Here is a 16,087-nt window from a genome sequence, read left to right as displayed (position 1 = left end):
GGAGTTCTCCTCTTAGAGCTCAGCGAAGCTTTTCCATTGAAATATTTTATTCCAGATGGAAAATGCCCCCTTGCCCCCCATCCTCAGGGGGTTGTGACCTGGCCCAGTTGGGTTTAGCCTGGAGGCTCTACCGTCATGATAGAGGGGCCGCGGGGCCAAACCTGAGCTTTGCTGCGACCCCGAACGCCAGGTTGCGGCAGCACTCAGTTTGGAGGACAGTGCAAACTGCGGGGTGGGGGTGAGGGGGAAACTGTCCCTTTTTGCCCCCACCCTCCGGCTGGCCCCATCAGTGCTTTTCAGGATCGGGCCCGTGGTGTGCATCCAGAGTATCAGTCTGTCCCTTCTCAGCTGCAAGATTTTGGGCATGAGTGTGTGACACCTTTGGCTCTGCCTGAGTTTTAGGGTGACCCTGGGCTTGCCTTGCTATGGGCCAGCTGACATCTTGACCAGAGCACAGGGGACTGAGCTGCGGATCTCTCAACCTCAAAGCTTCGGCTGCTGCAGCCTGATCTGAAGAGCCAAAGGTCCGTGATCTGGAGCTGTAACACTGTATATCCCCTGTGGATTGAGCACAGAGTGGGGGTGAGGGTGTCGGGTTCGATAATGATCACCCCATAATCCATCAATCTTGCTGCAACATCAAAAGACTGCAACTGTCTCCGCTCAAACCGATGGGCGGGGGATTGTCATTTTCCCTGAGCGTGGACGGCATGGGTGAGATTACATGGAGGAGGAGAAACAATCTCACAGGGGATGAGTCTGCACTAGCAGGAGGATGGATCAGATAATGGGGATCAGATAATCAGCCAGGCCTTTCTTTCTGTCTCTCAAAGCTCTTATTTATAACCAGCAAAACGTACCCCCATCTGCAACGTGCCATGCTGATGGCTGTACTTGCTGCCAGCAGTTGTGTAGCTAGCATTGGAGATTCTTCAAGTTGGCTGCTATGGGGAAGTTGTGGGTTACTGCTGCAGCAGAATTCTCCTAACCTTCAGGGAACACCCTCAAAATTGTGAGGTCTTAAAATTAACCCACCGTGACAGATGCCCTATTGAGTAGTTCTTACCTTATGGATTCCAGTGGGTTTGTTACCTTGGTGGCAATCCGTGGGATGATGTTTTGTTTAAAAGAAATGCCTCTGAAGCACATTAAAACAAATAAATAAAAGCCCTGGTGTGCATATTCTGCGTGATAAAAGCTCGGTGAGGGAGGGTGGGCCGGTGCTTAGAGCTGGGGGCAGGGAGTCAGGACTCCTGGGTTCCATTTTCTGGTTTTGGAGAAAGTTTGGTCAGGTGGTCAGGACTGGGGAGTGGGAAGCAGGACTCCTGGGTTCTATTTCCCATTCTGAGAGGCTGTGTGGTCTAGTGGTCAGGGCTGGGGAATAAGCGTTAGAAATCCTGGGCTCTGCTCCCAGGGTGTCTAATGGTTAGAGCTCAGGGGCGGGCAGTGAGAATTTTGGGGCCTGTCTCCAGTTATGGGAGGAAGTTTAGCTTAGTGGCTAGAACGGGGTGGAGTTGAGATCTAGACTGCCGGGGCCAGATTTTCCAAAGATCCCCAGCTCCCGACACGCAACTAGAGCGACTGAGTACTATGGAAAATCTGGCTCTGCTTTCAGTGCCTGAATGGCCTCTGTTAATTGTGTCACGTAACGCACGACTGGAAGGTGCTTTGAGGCTACGGTGGTACACATGGGATAAGGACCTCTATAGCTTAGAAGAGAGAGAGGCTTTTTGGAAAATAGGACCCCAGCAGTGCTGAGAACTTGAAGAAGCCTAGCTTCAAGTGACTTCCCAAGGTCGCATGGGACAGCTATAGCAGAACCAGGAACTGAACCCCCGTGTCTCCTGCAATGAGAAAGGTGCTTCTTCTGAGGACCACTTTGCCTTCCTTTCAAAGCCAGCCTCCAGTCTTGCAATGTGGACCTCAGCACCTGGGTGCTCTTAGCCTGGGACAAGGTCGGACGGTACCACAGTGGCACCCCCTCGGACTGAAAGATTCCAAGAGCTCGCCGATTGGAGAGACACGCGAGGCGTAAAGGTGCAAGCAGCGTGCCGCGCACGTTCACCTTCAATTGCCTTCAGCTGCGGCCCTTCTGGATGGGGCTGCAGCCCGAAACTGGTCTTCGGTCTCATCTCTGGGCCCACAGTCGGTCGCTGTAGCTTCTCCGTCAAACTCGATGGGAGATTCCGCATCATTCCTAACCCAGCGCAGGGCTTTTGCTGCTAAAAGGAAAACCATTAAACCATCTGCAGCGAGTTCCTTCCAGGAGCTTTATTGTTCCACGGTGAAACAACAGAAAATTGCAGGTTTTCTTCATTAAAGTTTCACTTGGGTGGGCAAAGGTGCGGGGGAGTGGGGGGCGGTGGTGGAATATTTTTGAAAGTATCCCACTTGCTCAGGGCAGTGTTTATTTCCATAACGAGCAGGAAATGGTGCATTAGTGATTATTAAAGGAGCTGGAGCTTTTTTTATTGGGGCAGCACAGCTATCTGGCATGCCAGTGCATTGCTGAATGCCGTACATGGGCGGAAGGTTAGAACATATATAAAGCTGGTTATTGGAGCTCTGTTCAAAGTTAAAATGAATGGAAAATATTTAGTAATCCTGGAGTCCGAAAGCCTCTTCTAGCCCTCTTTTATTACCTTTTAGGAAAGGAAAGAGTGAATTCGCTGCCAAAGCCCAGGGTCCAAGTGAGCTGTAGGTTGAGGGCTGGGCGCGGGAGGGGGGGTTGAGCTGCTATATGCCATGTGAGTTCCTTTAGTCAGGCTTTGGTGAGAAGATGGTTGGGACTGGAGCAGGGTCTTGAGATTAAAGCGCTGGAGTAGGATGTGGAAGATTTGGGTTCAGTTCCCGGCTTTGTGCACTGACTCACCGTGGGCAAGACAGTTAATCCTTCCGTGCCTCAAATTTCCCAATCAGTAAAGTTATTGTACTCGACTCTAATACCCAATTGCCCCATTTCATTTAGTGACAAAGGAACACCAGGGTGAGATGGCCTACTGCCCAGCGCATGAGACCTGGGTTCTATTCTCAGCTGTCCTCCTGGGTGAACTTGGGCAAGTCATTGCCCCTTTCTGTGCCTCAGTTTCCCCAGCTGTAAAATAGGGATAGTCCATCCCTGGTCCGTCATCTTATACATAGATTGTAGGCTCTTCGGGGCAGGGAGCTTCTGTGTTTGTACAGCGCCTAATACCACAGAACCTCAATCAGGGACTCCCTCTTTGCTATCATCGAATAAATAAATAACTATGAGGAGAAGTTGTAAAAATGAATGAGGAGGGGAATATTGGCTCTCGGACTCAGTTTCTCCCGCCTGCCTGCCTGTCACCTTAGTGAAGTGCTTTTCTCGGCTGAGCTTGTGAAGGTAGGGTGGGGAATAGAAGACATCTGTGACAGTCTGGTTCCCACAGGAGCTACTACTCAGGGTTGCCAATGCTTGCAATTTTATTGCGAGTCTCACAATACCTGGTGCTTTTTTCAAAGCTCCACCTCCTGGAGTCAGGTGATTAGGTGAGAATATTAGCTTGCTTTACTTTTTTTTTAAAAAAAGTACATTTCTAACTCTCACGATTGCAGAGAACAGCTTGGGAACATGACCCAAGTGTGATCCAAAAGGCTCAGAAACCAGAAAGCGTAGAGAAAGTGCCTTTTTTTTCTTTATAGCTCATGATTTTTAAGCTTGGATTTCCAGGGGTGCTGAGCACGACAGCCCACGCTGAAATTGACAGCTCTGCGGATGTCCCCCGGGTGACTAAGAACCACTTTTGGCTGTATGCACTGGATCCCCGACCACCGGCTATCATGCTGACCGATACCATGTCATTGTCACCTTGTATTCCCCCATCTTCAGTATCCATCTGTTGTCTTGTTCTTAGGGTATGTCTACATTGGAGGTGAGATTCCCGGAGATGTACTGGCTCGAGCTAGTGCCTAAAAATGTGTCGGCGGCGGGTACGTACTTGGACGGCTACCCCAAGCTACTACCCGTGCTGCGAGGGACACGCTGCTATTTTTAGGTGCAAGCTCAAGCAGAGGGAGGAAACGCCCCTCCCAGCTCAAAGGTAGATGTACACTTAGATCGGTCAGGAACCATCTGTTCTGTATCTGTACAGCATCAAGCACCGCAGGGGCTGGGTCCATGCTCCTAGGTGTTTGGTAATATAAAAGCAACTGAGATCATGGCCCCAGTGAGCTAGGTGCTGTACATACCGCAAAGAGATCCCAATCTAAATAGAGAAATCGGGGGAGAAATGAGACCCAGAGAGAACGTGACTTACCCAAGAAGTCAGTTCTGCTGCTAGTACCCGGGTTTCCAGAGTCTCCGCTCTGGGCCCAGTCCACCAGGTTACGCTTCACTCCCCGTAGTACCTCTCTCCTCCGCCTTTCTTCCTGCTTTGCCGCAGCGCCACCAGCAGGAGAGATGCAGGCAGCTTGGGAGCCAGCGTGAGGACAAAAAAGAAAAAAAAAAAAAAAAGGAATCTGGCAGTGGGATTTATAGTTACTATAAAGGGGCTAATGGAAAAAGAAAAAGAGAGAGAGTACAGCATGTACATGTTACCTATAATAAAAACACAAAGTGGTCTGATACAAAGAGAGAGACAATTGAGGGCTTGAGAACATCTGGCTGGAACGGTTGCCTGGGGCCGAGTCAAGGGGCGCCTTTATCTTTCCTGCAGCTCTCTCTCTCTCACTTTTTTTTTTTTTTCATCTTGTTCTCCCTCTACCCTCTCACTGTAATCACAAACATTTCTAATGGGGATGCTTCTTATCTGACACCGCTCGGATTCCATAAAGATCCCCCCCCCCCCACACACACACCCCCGCCTTGAACCACGCTCTTTGCATGATCAAGGAAGGTATCAGTTGGCTTTTAAAACAAACCCAGCAAAACCCTCTCAGAGCCAGGAAGTTAACGAAGCAGCAGAGCTGTTTAATTGGTCATCTGAGCTGGCTTCGGAATCAATTATTTCCCCCTCTCCTTCCCTTGCCCAGCAAGGATGAGAGGAAAGAAGTCGCTTTTGGAAGAAAAAAGCAAGGCTCTGGAAGACAGTGGGCCTGATCCCCATCTCGTGTAGACGGGCTCAGCTCTGTTGAGGTCACAGGCTGTACACTGATGTAAATCAGCACAGGATGTGGCCCATGTTCTATTTAGGTATTTCTATAGTCCCATTGGCCTTAGTACCAGAGCCCCTCACAGACCCAGGTTGTGTGGCCCAGTGGATTGGGTGCCGATCTGACACTCTGAAGACTCATGGACTTTGAGGCCATGTAGGGTCATTATGATCCTGTCGTCTGACCTCCTGCCTAGTCCAGGCCTTAGAAACTCAGCCAGGGATTCCCGAATCAAGCCCTTTATCTTCCGGCAGCAGTACAGTGTAACTTTTAGAAAGAAATCCAGTTCCAATTTCAAGGCTTTGTGTGATGGAGAATCCACTACGTTCATAGCTGAGACCTGGCCAGCTGAACCCATGATCAGAGGCAAGCACACAGCCCTCTGATCCAAAGTCAGACACCTTATCCATTAGGCATGGTCCTGGGACCTGCAGCCTGCTGTTGGCCCTGCTACAGTCTTCCTGTGTGACTGTGGTCATGTTACTTAATGTCTTCAGGCCTCAGTTCCTCATCAGAAAAACAGAGATAATAATCCTACCTTTTCCTGCCCTTGTCTGTTTCGATTGTAAGATTTTCAGGGGAGGGGCTTTCTCTCACTATGTGTATGTACCACCTCGCAGAAAGGGGCCCTGATTTCACTTGCAGTCTCTAGGCGCTAACAAAGGTTCCACCTTTCTTCCATCATTTCTCTCCCCTCTATTGTTTCAGTTCAAAGATCTAAACCAGTTGCCATGCAAATGGGAGCTGCGGGCTGCCATGCAAATGTAAACAAACTGTCTGGCGGCCTGCCAGCAGATTACCCTGGTGGGCCGCAGGTTGCCCACCACTGATCTAAACTGTCCACAGGGATGTGTTTTGGACATAGCATGACTATGGAACTGGCCGAACTAGTTGCGCGGGACTGACTCCAAATGTTCGATTCTCTCTGGGGTGGGGTGGGGAAAACTGGCTTCAATCCAAAGCTCAGGTCTGCCCTGCATCCTTAGCCCATGCGTTGTGCAGCTCAGCTGGTAAATTTTCCATCCCCGTCTCCACAGAAAACTTTCCTGAGGTTCAGAGAGGGGAGAATCTCTCCTCTCTCATGTTGCTAACCGGTAGTTAAGGAATCTGATGCTGCTGAATTATGCATGTGCTTTCATGCCATGGCTCTGCCTCTGGAAATCTAGGTCTTCCAGTTAAAGCTGCTTTGCATGTGGGATGTCTCTGCACATGCCTGTGTGCGTGTGTGATGTGTGCTCTTTGCTGTGTACATGCTTGCTTGCATACCAGCGCTGCTAGCTCCCAGCAGAACCAGACCTCACCGAGAACTTGCAATTTGCCAGGTTCTTGGATTGCCGTTGTTTAACATTTCTATGGCTGTAGCACCTTGAGTCCAGGTCCCACCGTGATAGCAGCCGTACAAACGCATTACACGTGCCCCAAAGAACGTGCAGTGTAAAAGGGTTCCCAGGCACTCACCCTTTTCTCAGAGATGACTGATCCGTCATTATTATAGGTATTACCGTAGCACATAAAGGACACAAACTAGACCAGACTCCATTTTGCTAGGGTGCTGCATGCACAGGGAGCAGGACCGGCTCTAGGCACCAGCAAAGCAGGCACGGGCTTGGGGCGGCCCAATTCCAGGGGCTTGGGCAGTTGTGTTCTCAGAGCTTGGGGTGGCAAAAAACCTAGAGCCAGCCCTGACAGGGAGTAAGGCATGGACACTGCTCTGCAGAATCCTAGAATCTCAGGGTTGGAAGGGACCTCAGGAGATCATCTAGTCTAACCCCCTGCTCAAAGCAGGACCAATCCCCAATTTTTGCCCCAGATTCCCTAAACGGCCCCCTCAAGGCTTGAGCTCACAACCCTAGGTTTAGCAGGCCAATGCTCAAACCACTGAGCTATCCCTCCCCTCAAGCTTATGATCTGAGCAGAAAAGGCAGACCAAGGAAATATTTTACAGATGGGGGACCTGAGGACTGTAGAGATTAAGTGACTCATCACAGGTCACACAAGGGAGTCTGGGCCAGAGCCATAAATTAAACCCAGCTCCCCTGAATCCAGCTCCAGAGCCTTGGCCACAAGACCATCCTTCCTGTGGGGATGTTCTCTGGGGAGTAACCAGTGATTCCGCTCCCTGTGCAAATTTAATTCATAAATAATCATTGGCCTCTGCCGTGTAAGGAACTCCAGGACACTGGGGCCCTGATCCAAAGCCCAGCACGTCTGTGGCCAAGTTAAAACTGAACAGAGGTCTCCTGAGAGCTAGTCTGCTGCCTTAGTTACAAGACCAATCTTCCTCTCTTGTGCTGTGTCTGTCTCGCAGGGACCTTGCCCGACCGTATCTGCGCCTTTGCAACCTCAGGGCTAGCATGCTGCGCCGAGCTCTCCTGAGAGCCCAGGGGCATGTTTCTGCTCCTGTCTGCTGAGCCAGGAAATCAGGATGACTCCCCTGAAATGAATGGAGTTACCATTGATCAGTGAGACCAGAATCAAGTCCCTAGTGCAGAAGCCAAACACAAGAGAGGAGAGCCAGTAATAGTCGCTAATGACATTAGAGGATAGGATAAGATTTGCGCTAACACATCAGTCCACTAGTCCGTCAAGGCGGGTCTGGCAAAGACCAGTGCCTGATGTGTCAGGGGAGGGCAAAAATCCTCTGATAGCACAGTACCATGTGTGGAAGTAATTCCTTCCTGACCCCTATGGTGATCAGCTTATGCCCTGAAACATGAGATTTAATTACCCTCTTAGTCTTATAAGGTTAATTCTTCTAGATGAGGGTCAGGCCCATGTAAATCCCAGCCTGTCTGCTTATCTATAGTTGAAAGGTTTTGGGTTTCTTTCCCTTTTCACAATAATGTTGGTAGACTTGAATGGCAGGATAATGGTAATTGATGGTTTTATATGTCAGGGGCTTTGCTAGTGGCTAGAACTAAGCACTGGAAGTTGAGACTCCGGGGTTCTATCCCTGAGGGTGGAAGGAGGGGTGGGTTTAGTGGATAAAGCAGCAGGGATTGGCCGGCAGGACTCCCCAGGCTTCAGTTCCTACTTCTGGAGAGGAAGTATAACCTAGTCATTAAATTGGGGATCCTGGACTCCTGGGTCCTATTTCTGACACTGCCAGAGACTGGGTTGTTAATCTTGGGTAAGTGGCCTGACATTGTTTGCAGAGCAGGGAATTTAACTCAAGTCTTCCAAACCCTAACCACTGGCCCATCCTTCCTCTCTCAGAGGATTGAGAGCAGCCAGGCCTTGCTTTTTTTGCTCTCTCCCTTTTCCAGCTTCAGACCTCCAGGCATGGCCAAGAGCCGCCTCCCTGCCCCATCTCTCCCAGAAATCCCTCTTATTGGTCACTCTGAATAGCGTTGAATAGCCAGCATTTGTGTTGGTCTAACGAGACAAACTCCAACCGTGACCCCCATCACCGCGCACTGAAACCTCACAGCACAGTGTGTATCGGCTGTTGATTGACACATGACACCGCATCAAATCATTATAGCTCCTGACTCTTCCTTGGGATGTGCGTCTTATGTGGCCATTGACACCTGGTTGAAGTGTGTGAAATGCTACCCCCATCAGCAGAGCTGAGTGAAGGATCCGGACTTGGTAGCATTATGTACCTACTTAGTGCAGTTGTCGTCTGTCCACGTGCCATTGCAGGTCCTCAGCCATTCCAAGTTCATGCTTGGTGTGACTCAGTCAAAGGCGAAACAATTAGACTGGGAATGAATCTGGCACGATGTTTTGTGGATTCCCAAAATGGAAACCTCTAAGTAAAGCTTGTCATCATTTTTTGAGTGAACTTTTTTTGGGGTCAAATAATAGCCTTTTTTATTCAAAAACAAAACTTTTCATCAACAGTATCATTTTTTCTCCCTCACTTCCACAAAACTTTCCATGATATATTTTCCTGACGTTTTTACAAAAATCATTTTCAAAATTGTTGTGTACTGAAAACCTGAAAAACAGGGCGGGTTTGGTAGAAAAACAATGTGAGTAAAAAAAGTAAGTATTGTGGGAAAAGTTCATGAAAAAACTGAGTTTGTCTTGAAGCCTATGAAATGGAAACAAGTTTCAAATTTTTTGCCAAATCATTTTCCTGTTTTTTTCCGACCACCTCTATCTCTGACTTTTTCTATCCCACAAAGGCACAGTGTTTACTGTTATTTGAAGGCTGGAGAAATGGGATCAGATAAACTTAGAGGTAATGAAGTTTTATTTGGAATACAAATAACCTCTAAAATAGTCCCCCAGAGCTGGTTGCATTATTCATTGCAAGTGTAACCCATGGTAACAAAATTTGGCTCTTTGTCCCCCTCTAGTGATTAGTCCATGTATAAAAACATAAGAATGGCCCTACTGGGTCAGACCAAGGGTCCAACTAGCCCAGTATCCTGTCTTCCAACAGTGGCCAATGCCAGGTGCCCCAGAGGAAATGAACAGAACAGGGAGTCATCAAGTGATCCATCCCCTGTCGCCCATTCCCAGCTTCTGGTAAACAGAACCCTGTGGCCCACACCGCTTCCTGCAGCTCCCATTGGCCGGGAACGGCGAACTGCAGCCACTGGGATGGTCAGTGTAAACAAACTGTCTCACGGCCTACCACTGGATTACCCTGATGGGCCACGTGCAGCCCGCGGGCTGCAGGTTGCCCACCACTGCACTAGAAACTTGTGCTTTCAGATCCACTTTTCTGGGTTCAATCCCTGAAGGCAGCCTGAGAGGCAGTGTTGTAACACAAATAAGTTTTCGGATTAATTTCACCCAATCACCTGTAGCTGAATCATTCACGGACAGATCCAGTTTCTGTGAACCTATTTCTTGTGCATCGGTGTCTATCAAACAACTTACTAATTTTCAACCCCATGAGCTGTTTGCAAGGTATCTATTACTTGTGCTGTGCGTCTGGTCCTCTCAGTCACATGCTGAGGTTTCCATCGTCCAGCTGGGGAGAGCAATCTTTTTAAACGGAAGGTGAAAAGAGTCAGCAAATATCAGTTGCCTATATTCCCAGCATCAGAGTCTCAGTTGCACTAAGAAGGTACGTCTGCACTTTGAGCAGCGCCTAGGAAGAGACTGTAGGTGTGGCGGCAGACGTAGCAGACGGGGCTAGCCACCGGAGGACGTATGTAGTGTTCTGAACGAGTCCATGCTTGGGGTGGCTAGCTGGTTGCGGTGCCGCAGCTGCCCTAGCTTGATCAGAGCTGGCGCGGGTATGTCTCCCCGAGCTGGGCATTCCTCCTCCAGGTGCAGAGATACCTTTCGGCCCCTTTATGTTTCTCTGGTAGCGTGAAGGCGCTTCAAATTGGGCGCCAAATGAAATTTACCTGTGCTTTAAGGCCTCTTTGTGCTGCCCCAAGCCCTGTCAAGGGGCCTCAGTGTGGATGAGAGGGGTTCGCTCGGTGGACTTGAGAACAAAACATCGTTGGGGCAGCTTTGGGGATTCGTGGCCGTTTTCACGGATAACCTGGCTGTCACGTGGCTGCTCGTGGGGGGAATGATTCCAGGAATAAGAGCGGAGCCGACTCCCCGCCTGGAGTCGTGAGAAGACGTACCAGCTGCTGTGGGAGTTACTTGCCCAGCTCTTCAAGAAACCTTTTCTTTGCAGACGGGAGGATCAGATTTATTTCAATCTCTCGCTCTCAGTTCATGTGTATAGCTCTGTGTGTCTAATCTATCTATCCCCATAAACCCGCCTCTAGCTATCTAGCTATCCCCATGCATACCTCATTATCTAATCCAGTGTTTTTCAACCTGTGGTCCACAGATCCCTGGGGGTCTGCAGACTATGTCCAAGATTTGCAAAGGGGTCTGCACCTCCATTCGAAAATTTTTAGGGGTCTGCAAATGAAAAAAGGTTGAATATCACTGATTTATCTATCCCCATACACCCCCTCTATCTATCTATCTATCTATCTATCTATCTATCTATCTATCTATCTATCTATCTATCTATCTATCTATCTAGTGCCCACCTATCTGGTTTCTGAGCCCTGGACTCAGTTGTTCAGATACTAAACTGTTCTGCCACTCGACAGCATGAGATGGCTTTCAATGGGAGAAGCTGCCCCTTATAAATGTGGCCACACGGGGCATTTTAATTTCCTTCTCCTAGCAGGAGCCAGAGTGGCCAGGGGCTCCCCACTTAAGCTCCTGGGAGCACAAGTTTCGAGCTGCCAAGATATCCTTATCATGCAGCAAAGCTAAGCCTCCTCCCCCCTCCCCCAATCTGTCAGCGGGCAGCAGAGAGAGAGATGGAGTCTGGCGATGACACCCGTGCTGATCCTGAAGTAATTTGATTTGCCGTCGAGCAGGCCGGAGCTCTCGGAGACCCTGGCAACGTGACCGTGAGGGCTCAGAGTCAGAGAGAGGGAGAGCGAGTTAGCCCAGAAGACACAGTCTCCGAGGGGTTAGCAGCCTCACGTGGTGGAGAACAGCTGCGTGGTGTGCCATCCCTGCACTTTAAAAGGGCTGAGACGATTAGAGCCGAATCTCATTTCTACTTAATCACCCCAGACGGGGGAGGGAGGAGGCCAGGGGAACTGGCGGCCACCAAAGCGAAGTCCCGCGTGGGAAGCTGTGAAACACAATGTAAACGCCAGGGCCCGATTCTCGTTACCGATTCTCTACCACCGCACAGCTGCAGTGCCTCAGAGTAGATGCTAACTCCGCCGATAGGAGGGGGTCTGTCTTCCCGTCGCTGTCGATAGTCCACCTGCCCGAGAGGCGGTAGAATTCTTCCATTGCCCTAGCGCTGTCTACACAGGGACTTAGGTCGGCTTAACTATGCTGCTCAGGGGTGTGGATTGTTCTGATTTTCTAGCGCAGACCAGGGCGAAGGCCCCGGTAACACTGCCAAAGCCCGGGGATCAGAGTGAGAGACTGGTCCTGCCCCCACGAGTCTACAGTCTAAGGCTCCAGTTCAAGGAAGGGTTGAAGCAGGTGCCTAACTTTAAGTGCCGAAGTCCATCTGAACCAGGGATGCTTTCCTGAACTGGGGCCTAAATGGACCACCCCGCTCCCTGGGCTCCAGCCTGAGCCACAGCTTCAAAGGGCTGCTTTCAGAGCACCGCCATCAGCCCCGCTAGCCTGAGTCTGTGGAGCTCCTGCGGGCTCCAGAACACAGTGTAGATGTAACCTTGGCGTGCGGCAGGCTACGGTGGGGTAGATTTTCACCCCAGCTTGCTGTGAGCTAAGTGTCCGTGTGGATGAGATTATAAATTCATCAGGGCCAGGACTGTCTCTCTTCATGTGCATGTGTAGCCCGCAGATACATATCCTGATGTTAGAGCCGGACAACAAAAGAGATTTATTAGCTCACTGGTGGGGTCTTCTCTGCTTCCCCAACTTGATGCAGTGTCACTTTATGGTAGAAGCCCCAGGTGAGCTCAGGGCTCCATTCCGCTAGGCACAGAACATACCTCAGGGAGAGACAGTCCCTCCCTCCAAAGGACACCTTACAGCTTTTTTCCTAATGGATGGACATTATTCAAGAGCAGTTTTTTTCTCCCTCAAGCTTTATTTCTCCTCTGACAATTTTGTCGAGAGTTATTTGCTGTTCAAAATTTTGGGCTGGGTCATTTCAGCAACGTGGTTCTTGTTCCATCAGCTGTTTGCAAGCATTCAAAGTCTGTGGGGCGTTGCTTTAGTTTTTGATTGGCTGTATTGGTTGCTTGGGTCCTCTTTGCCCTCCCTAATTGCATGAGGGTGATTCTAAGGGCATTATCCTCATTTGCACTTAAGGCCCCTTTACACCAATGTCTGGCAGTACGAAAGGATTTCCGCCCATTTTGAAACCCCTTTACGCCGCCACGGCCATGTAAAGAGACCTTAGGGTAAATGAGACTTGGGCTTATTTCAGTCTGAATGGTAAAGGCCCAATCCTGCAAATCCTTGCTCTCTCTTGAGTATTCCTTACTCCTGTGGGTGTGTCATTGGACTACTGGTGGGAGAAAGGGTTTAACAGGATCGGGGCCCAGTTGTTAAAATGACCATCAGGCATGCTACAGTCTTTATGGCCTTGTAACGGGGGAGGCCTGCCAACCATAGTCCCAAAGGAGGCACGCACCTGAGCAGGGTTTTGGCTGATTCCCCTATACAGAGCAGCAGGAAGCTGCAAAGACTGGGGCTAGCTCAGACCAGAGTAGGCTCCGGTAGTGAAATCTGGGATTTGGGAGTGAGTTTACATGCATGTGAGACTGATCTGTTGTGAGTTTAGCTCTGGGGCTGACAGAGGGAGAGATTGATGGCAGGATGTTGCAGGCACGCCCGGAGGTCGTTTGCGCTCTGACAGATCTGGTTCTTGGTTGTCCAGCAGCCGTTTGCACCAGTGCAAAGAGTGTGCAAAATAAACACAACAGCATGGCGGTGTTTTACACCCCAGCTTTGCATTGGTGCAAATGGCTGCACAAGCTGCAGGGCAATGGAGAATCAAGCCCTTTAATCTTCCCTGACCCAGGCTTTTCAATCCAATAAGAAGCCAATCCTCTGAACGCTCTTCCGTTTCCATTTGCCGTGCCCTCTGCTGAAGTGCACAGTGCAATAAGATGCAGCCTGCCACGGATCAGGTGGCCTTATCAGCAGATAAGGGCAGGCAGCGCTCCCATTTGTCAGCAGCAAAAGGAATAGAGAATCCGTCCAGCAAAGGACGCCTCTTTAGTCGACATTGTTAATGACAGCTAATTTAGAGGCAGGGCGGGTGGGGAGGATGGGGGAAGCGGTCACAAGTGCAGTGACCCTCCAGATCTGACAGGCGATGTGGAAAAACGCGCGGACAAGGTCATTAGGACAGTGGGGATGCAGCGGTGGTGAAGGCTTTACCAGCTGAGGGCTGTATCTGATGTGTTGGGACACCGGAAGAGACAACCCTGGTGTGTTTAAAGTATCCAAATGTTCAGCATGTCTCTGAGAAAAGAGCAGTGCCTGCAGGAAGAAAGGGACTGGTGTGCGTACTGGCCCTCCCATGCTCCTTGGAAAGAAGGGGCAAGCTGCTATTATTATTGATATGAAATATCCTAGTACTTAGCTCTGCAACTGAGATTGGGGAACCGTGACGCTAGGTGCTGTACAAACATATAGTAAGGGGAGTTATTCTGGAGTAGCTATTCCTGATTAACTTTGGCTGCTTGATTCCCTGTGTGGAGGCTCGAGTCAGGAATCAGAGTTCCTTATTCCAAATTAGTTTAATCCACTTCCAAAGTGAATTAGTTTAATCCATTTTGGAAGCGGATTAAGCTATTTTGGAATAAGGGACCTTTTATTCCAGAATAAGAGTATCCATGCAAGAAGTTAATCAGGAATAACTATTCCGCTTTAAACTCGCACCTTACCTTAATCTGAATTAATTTCTCAATGTAGACAAGAAGAGACAGTCCTTGCCCTAGAGCTTCCACCCTGAACTGGCAAGGCAGGCAACTGACCCAGTGAGTAGGCCAGTACAGGTAGAAGACCTGGGTTCCATCCTGGCTCTGCCATTAAGACGCTGGATGACCAGGAAGACAAATCATAGGAACTGTCAGATGGGATCGGATCTGAGGTTCACCTCTTCCAGGATCCTGGCTCTGACAGCTACCAGCTTCAGCCCTGCTAATGCATACACACTGCACTATGCTGACCTTCTGACTCAGGCTTGAGCTGCATCCACACTGCAAAATGATAGGGATTGGACCCGAGTCCCAGTAGGACTTGGGCTCTGACCCACACCACAGGCACGGTCCTCAGACGCAGGTCCTAAGTGCTTGCTGACCTGAGTCAGACTGATCTGTGAGTGGACGGAAGTGGAGCTTGGGCTCAAACCTGAGTCAGAGCCCAGGCTTTGTGTGTAGTGTAGACACAGCCTATTAGTTAGACCCTGTCTAAAGCATAAGGTTTCCCTGCTGTGTGTCTCACTTGCCCCCTTCTTCCTTTTTTTCCCTGGACCCTAAGATCTTTGGGAACGGTGAGCATGTATGTACAGCGCCATGGGGAGATTTGGGACTTGTGTTCCTAAATCCCTTAGGCATCGTAGAATGCATGTGTTAGTTTAATACAAATAAAGGATGAAGACAGGGAGCCTTGTCCTCATTTTACTAATGGAGAATTAAGGTACAACGAGATTAAGTAGCTATTTTAGGGAGTCTGTGGCAGAGACAGGAATGGAACCCATGTACCTGATACCCAAACCGATACCTTAACCCCATGGCCGGCCTTCCTCTCTGTTTCTCCACCCATTGAGATTAATGCACCGACCCCCTTCTCTTCGCTGCAGCATGCGGGCTACAGAGTGGCGCACTGGGGCACTCCTGACACCTTGCCCCTTAGCATGTGAATTGGTGGCTGGTGCAATGGTGGATTTAATAAGGGCCAGAGCAGTGAGTGGTTAACGAAGCAAAGGGGGAAGGAGCCAGCATTGGCTGTGGCCTTGGGAGGAGCTGGGATGCTGTGTGAGAGAACCCACTATATGTGTGCCAGAAGCACAGAAGACCCGTAGTGACCGTCAAGGGAAGGCAGAGTACAATGGCAGGGAGTTATGTGCAGTGGGCTCTAGATGGTACCTCTGTGTCATGCAGTAGCGAGAGGTGCCAGTTTGGTGCCAAAGGGAGAGGGCTTGATTCTCCAGGGACTCACACACCTGTCATGCAAAGTGTCATGCCCAGATCAGAATGGGCAGCATTTCCTGCTCACTTTTGCACTGGTATAGATTGACAGCGCGAGGTTCAAGGCAACAGAGAATCAGGCCCAGAATTTGCGATGCCTTTGAGACGGGATCACAGAAACCTACAGGCCTGATTCTGTTTGTCTGGTGCATTGTGCAGTGGTTTACACCCATGCGAATTGCATGTAAAACGCTACCATTTGGGTTTGGGAGCATTTCCCACTCCCTTTGCACAAGAGCAAATAATTACACAAAAAAGGCCATGACACCCACTGTAAGGCCTTGTCATACTGGTGTGATGAGGCGTGCCCCGGTGATCTTTACCCACTTGCACTAGTTTAAATGATTGGACAAGGC

At 49.8% G+C, this 16,087-nt stretch overlaps 1 protein-coding gene across 7 annotated transcripts in view; it reads left to right on the top strand.

The window, feature by feature from the left end:
• Positions 1–16,087, top strand: part of MEF2D (myocyte enhancer factor 2D) — a 176,618-nt gene that overhangs the window by 98,712 nt on the left and 61,819 nt on the right. The gene's annotated exons all lie outside the window — the stretch shown is intronic.

The sequence above is a fragment of the Lepidochelys kempii genome, chromosome 24, assembly GCF_965140265.1.
Source record: "Lepidochelys kempii isolate rLepKem1 chromosome 24, rLepKem1.hap2, whole genome shotgun sequence".
Lineage (NCBI taxonomy): Eukaryota > Metazoa > Chordata > Testudines > Cheloniidae > Lepidochelys > Lepidochelys kempii.
Note: the sequence above shows the minus strand (reverse complement) of the source record. Positions and strands in the feature narration are given on the sequence as shown.